Raw genomic sequence first — 6,472 nt, 5'->3', positions numbered from 1 at the left:
AGAAGATGACATTTGATGTTGACATCTGATCTCGACATAGCTACATGTTCACATACTTGAACACATACACATACATACATACATATGAAAAAGAAAGAAGTGTTATTGGTGATCTATTGAATAATTTACAAGAAAAATGTTCATAGATTAGTTGCACTCACTCAGTTTAAGTTCCAAATTTGGTTTTGTTGTTTGTTTTTAGAATCTGAGTACTTCATCTCCCATTTCACCTTAGCACTATTCTCCTAGGTGACTACTGTTACCTATCAAACAATGCTGTACACAATGATTTTGCTGGTCTCAATGGCAATAGTAATAATGAGAACCTTGCTGCCAGAAGCAGTTTCTGAATTCTGTCCACATATTCATTACCCTAGTCGGATGTTTGCAGCTCTGTGTTCAAATTCAGTTGCTCACCTGACACTGGTATTTTACATTAGCAGATGCCATCTGAAGCCCCTTAGCTGAGCACATAAAATTACTTAGAATTAAAAGTTCATCCTAACTTGTCCCTCAGCATCTCATTCCTAATAATGATTCCTTAGTTTTCCAAAGGTTCTGTGAGCTTCCTATTAGTTATGTCATTTACTTCTCTTTGCATTCTTTAAGCAAGTGAGACAGATGTTATTCTCTGTACCATGTGAGGAAACATATAGGGAGATGTCTAGTAATTTGGCGAGGGACATATATAGATCATAAATAAGGAACTCCTACTCAGAATTATTGCCACCTAACCCGGTACTCTGACAATTACCTCCTTGTTTGTCTGTCTGTTATCTTCTATACAGAAACTATATATTCTGTGGTTCTCAATCATTTCTCTGAATTTACTGGGTCTTCCATCATTGAAATTTCTATCTGCTTGGTTCTGTACCATCTCTGGTGACCACGCATGTACACATGCAGAGGATGCTATCTATCTGAACCCTGCTTATATCCTCTTGGGATTTACTATTCCTCTAGTAGTCCAGTTATTTTCTTTTTTTATTTATTTATTTATTAAAAATTTCCACCTCCCATTTCCCTTCCCCTCTCCCATCCCTTTCCCCCTCCCTCTCCAGTCCTAAGAGGAGTCAGGGTTCCCTGCCCCATGGGAAGTCCAAGGTCCTCCCCGCTCCATCCAGGTCTAGGAAGGTGAGCATCCAAACAAACCAGGCTCCCACAAAGTCAGTCCATGCAGTAGAATCAAAACCCAGTGCCATTGTCCTTGGCTTCTCAGTCAGCCCTCATTGAAAGCCACATTCAGAGAGTCCAGTTTGATCACATGCTCGTTCAGTCCCAATCCAGCGGCCTTGGTGAGCTCCCATTAGATCAGTCTCACCATCTCAGTGGGTGGATGCACCCCTCGCGGTCCTGACTTCCTTGCTCATGTTCTCCCTCCTTCTGCTCCTCATATGAACCTTGGGAGCTCAGTTCAGTGTTCCAATGTGGGTCTCTGCCTCTATCTCCATCCATCGCCAGATGAAGGTTCTATGGTGATATGCAAGATATTTATCAGTGTGGCTATGGGACAAGGCCAGTTCAGACACCTTCTCCTCTGCTGCCCAAAGAACAAGCTGGGGACATCTCCTTGGACCTGGGAACCCCTCTAGAGTCAAGTCTCTTGCCAACCCTAAAATGGCTCCCTTAATTAAGATATTTACTTTCCTGCTCCCATATCTACCCCTCCTCCATCCTAACCATCCCATTCCCCCAAGCTCTCCCCAATAGCCCAGTTATTTTCAACTATAAGCACTGACATATGTCTACCTGGGACTTTCTCTGACATCCAGAGCCCTCTTAGTCTTTGTATATGCGGTTATTTCTATATTCCAAAACAGCCCTAGATCAATAACAGGGATAGATTAAGAGGTAAGTCCCCAGGTCCCTGGACTTTGGTAGAATATAAAGTATATTCTATGCTGTCTCCTGTTGTTCTGCAGATGATTTGAGCCTCAGTTGGTCATGGCAGTATCTTATTCATGAATTCCCCTCCTAAAGGCTCTCTTTCCTTCTCATTCTTGCCTCCTACTTCCATATCCTTGCTTCCTGATCACCTCCCACTCAGATCTATGTCTTTGAGTCTGCATTCACAGAAACCCAAACTAAGGCACCATGTGTGTTGAACCCTCCTTCTAATTGAACTTCAAAGTAAAGATTCGCAGTACTTAATATGAAGATGTCCTACTCAAAAATGTTTTCTTGGCTTCAAACAAGTGCTTCCATTTTTACCGTTTTAACTGCTGATTTCTGATCAATCATAGATTTAGCGGCTGCTAAGCCTTCTTCCTGCTCTGTAGACAGCTGTTTCGTAAATCTTTTTCCCTGTACACTTGCCTAAGGGTTTCACGTTTCCATTCAGTATTATAATCTCATAACTAATTGGAATTTATCTGTATAAATGAATGCGGTAGGCAAATGTTTCTAATTATTTTCTTGTCTTGTTTATTTAATTTATTCACAACAGTTATGAATGAACTTCCACATTTGCATCAGAACCCAGGACCATCTCAGATAAAAAAAATCACAAAATATATGTTTAGTAGCTTCCTACAAAACTTCCGACTTTGTAAACTGTCTAACTTCATTTTGCAAAAATGTACTAATTCAGGCTGCCAATTTTATAGCAACGATCACATCTCAAAGAAGCATCATCCTTCCTGTTACATCACATGCAAGTGTGACCCATTTGTATTAACAGGGTTAGAACAATATCAACAAATGGTCCTAGATTTGAAGACTGGGCCTAAAACAAACCTCTTACTGTTTTTAAATTAATTTTTCCTGGATAATTTCATACATGTATATAATACTTCTTGGTCACAACACCTCATCCTCCCATCACCCTTCCCCATACCTACCAAGTCCGCCATCCCAATAGCATTTTTGTCTTATTTTGATTCTTAAACCCAGTGAGTTTGATCAGGTCCAACTGCATAGGCCCTCATGTGGAGCTATACACTGGAGTTGTGGCTGTCTATATTATTATAGACATTAAGTTCCCCTTCCCCAGCAGCCATGTTCTGCCAATAGTTCTCTGTGGAGGTGCCAGGCTCCACGAATGCCTCTCCTTCCAAGACTAAATGTTCACAGTTCCCAGTCTTGTGCAGGCAGTCACAGCTACGGTGACTTGAGTGCACTGGCCATGGCATGCTTGGAAGACAGTATTTCACAGCACTCCTCTCCATCTTCTGATGCTAGTAGCCTATCAATTACAATCTAGACCACTGGTTCTCAACCTTTGGGTCGTGACCTCCCTTGGTAAAGATCTATCTCCAAAAGCATTTACCTTATGAATCATAATAGTAGCAAAATCACAGTTATGAAGTAACAATGGAATAATTTTATGGTTAGGGGTCACCACACCATGAGGAACTCCATTAAAGGGTCATGGAATTAAGAAGGTTGAGAACCATGGGTTGAGACACTTTCTTAGGAAGATAGATTTCTCTGTAATCTCTAAGGCCAATTAGAGGGGGGAGCCCATGACGCTCTAACCACATGAATCACCTCTTTCTGGAACACACCTATGATGGCTAACTTGCCCACATGTGGGATTAGCTAAAACCCAAGCAGCTGGGCACACCTGTGGGGGATCTTTCTTTGTTGGGTTATTGGAGGTGGAAGACCCACCCTAAATCTGGATCATTTCAGGTCAGAAGGTCCACTCTAATTTGGGTCACACCTTCTGACGGCAGCCCACATAAAGGGAGATGGAAGGAGAACTTCTGTGCTGTGCCCGCTCGCTCTCACTGGCACGGTCATCTGCCCCAAGTCATTCCTTTGCTGCTGTTAGGACTTTCTTCTTCAGAACTCCAGCATGGACAAAAACTGAAAACTTGACCACAGTTTGGCAGTTCTCTGGAACCTCCCTGGGACTTCAGCATCACACTGGGACTCCTGAGACATCCAGTCTCATGCATCTAGTCTCGTGGACTGAACAGACTACCAGGTCCTTGGCCTTTTTTCTACAAGAGACAGACATGGTTGGAATACTTGGATTAAAGTCTTGTAAGTCCCTCGAATAAATCTTGTATATCCATTTCATTCTATCAGTTCTTTTCCTTTAGAGAACTCTAAGACAAGAGCAGAGTTCGAATGTTCTTTTCCACCCCTGAACCCAGACCATACCCACACAGAGTGCTGAGCAGAAAATAGAGTGGAATAGAGTGGAGCAGATTGGACTACAGTGGGTTGGAGTAAACTGGAACATCGTAGAATAAACCAAATTAGAGGAGAGCAGTATAAACTAGGGTAGACTAGACTAGAGTACACTAGAGCAGAGCAAAGGAATCAACATCTAGTAGGAAAGAAGTACTATGGACAAACCCTTTTGCCATACCTAGAATGTTCTAGCATTCATCTCAGTAAACAGACATTGATGAAAGGAATAGAAATAAACCCAAATTAGCTCAAGGAAATGGAGAGCTCTCAGAACTCAACACAATGAGCTCAAGAAATTAAACAACCTGTAGGTTGTTCATGGGCTCTTAATCCATTTATTTGTATGTAAATGTCATCACCAATCCTACCCTAGAGGTTAGCTGTCTCTGCCTTGTGAGAAAGAGTCTTCCAGTTACTACTTCGCGAACTCCCAGTGTCCAACACTGACCAGCTGGCGTCTCTGTGTCCTGATTCAGATTTCCCAAGAGGTGATCAGATTGGCTAGTGCCTGGTCCTATGGCCCAGAAGCTACTCCCATAGCATTGACATGAAAGCTAGTACTACATAGCAGAAAACAATAATGACATCTTGAATTTTGCAGGAAAATGGATGGAGCTAGAAAACATCATTTTGAGTGAGGTAACCCAGACACAGAAAGACAATTACCACATGTACTCACTCATAGGTGGTTTTTAAACATAAATCAAAGAAAACCAGCCTACAATTCGCAATCCCAAAGAACCTAGACAACAATGAGGACCCTAAGAGAGACATACATAGATCTAATCTACATGAGAAGTAGAAAAAGACAAGATCTCCTGAGTAAATTGGGAGCATGGGGACCTTGGGAGAGGGTTGAAATGGAGAAGGGAGAGGCAGGGAGGGGAGCAGAGAAAAATGTAGAACTCAATAAAAAAAAGAGAAGTGTTAGGTAGGAGGAACAGAGATAAGAATCACAGAGACAAAGGATAGTATCAGGAGGACCACTTAGTCTCCTCTTGCATACTGAGTTCTGAGTTCACCAGTGTTTAATTTTCCATATGCATTTCTACCCCAATACAAAAGGGGGAAGAAAACAAAAGACTGCTTTAACATGATACAAAGGACAGCTGGAACAGTTACTTGCTTCAATACTTGAGATATCAAGGCATTACTTCTTGAGAAAAGCATTCTGTTGTTTAGGCAGTGAACTCACCCTAGACCAAGTATCCTGAAGGCAGCCACTCCCTAGGTCAAACCTCTTAATTTAAAAGAAGGAACAGAAGTATGCTTGAATTCCCTGACCTTTGGTGAAGGTGGAGTGGATCTACCTCTCTGGGTCCATGTTAATGTCCAAAACACCAAATAAGCACACCCTAGGTTAGGGTGTATAGTCACACTTGTTAACAACGTTGAGCATGCTGAAATTCTCTGACCATCAGATAAGGTGGAATAGACTCGCATTTTTGGGCCTCCACAGTTAATAAGGTATCTGTGTACTACAGCACGTCTGAGGAAGTCAGAGGAATATCTTGGGTGTTGCTTCTTATCTTCTACCTCATTTGAAACAAGGTCTCTCTCCTTGTTGTTTGCTATCACGTGTGCCAGGCTAGCTGGCTTTCAGGCTTCTGGCGATTCTCATATCTCCACCTCACACCTCTACCCAGGAGTGCTAGAATTACAGTCATGAGCTACAGCATCTAGCTTTGTGTGAGTTCCAAGGATTAAAACTCAGATCTTCATACTTGTTTGGCCCACAAATTACTTACTAAGACATTACCCCAGGATACATCTATGTTTCTATCACAAACATGATAGTCACACAATGTAAGCTTAAAAAAGGAACACCATAAGAATCCAGAGTAGGTTCAGTCACTAAATGATTTTTGATACAAACTTCAAGAATATTTTCAGTTTTAGAATTATGTAGAAGACATCAGAGGCCCGTAGCTGCTTTGACCTACATATATCTTAAGGTTGCTATAAGGAAACAAAAGGATGCACTCCAGTAGTATTTGTTGCCAAGTACTCTATGACATATATTAGGTTGAGTTCTGGCTGGATAAGAGATTAGTGAAATATAGCTCCTACTACAGAGAATCCCATGGTCTAGATTACATAGTAGGAAAAAAATCACTAAATACAGATGGTACCAAATACTATAATATAAACCAGCATGGGGTGTTATGTTAGCAAACAAGGGAAGATTCCAAAAGAAGGGAGCTTCAACTGAATGCACACATCAACCAGTATACACTTTCCCTTCAGGATTTATCATTCTCTAGTATACCTTACATCTCAACTCTCTCATGCAATGGCACTTCCTACTGTAAGTACCTCTGAGTCTCTA

Source organism: Myodes glareolus, chromosome X (genome assembly GCF_982192425.1).
Source record: "Myodes glareolus chromosome X, mMyoGla1.1, whole genome shotgun sequence".
Classification (NCBI taxonomy): Eukaryota; Metazoa; Chordata; class Mammalia; order Rodentia; family Cricetidae; genus Myodes; species Myodes glareolus.
Note: the sequence above shows the minus strand (reverse complement) of the source record.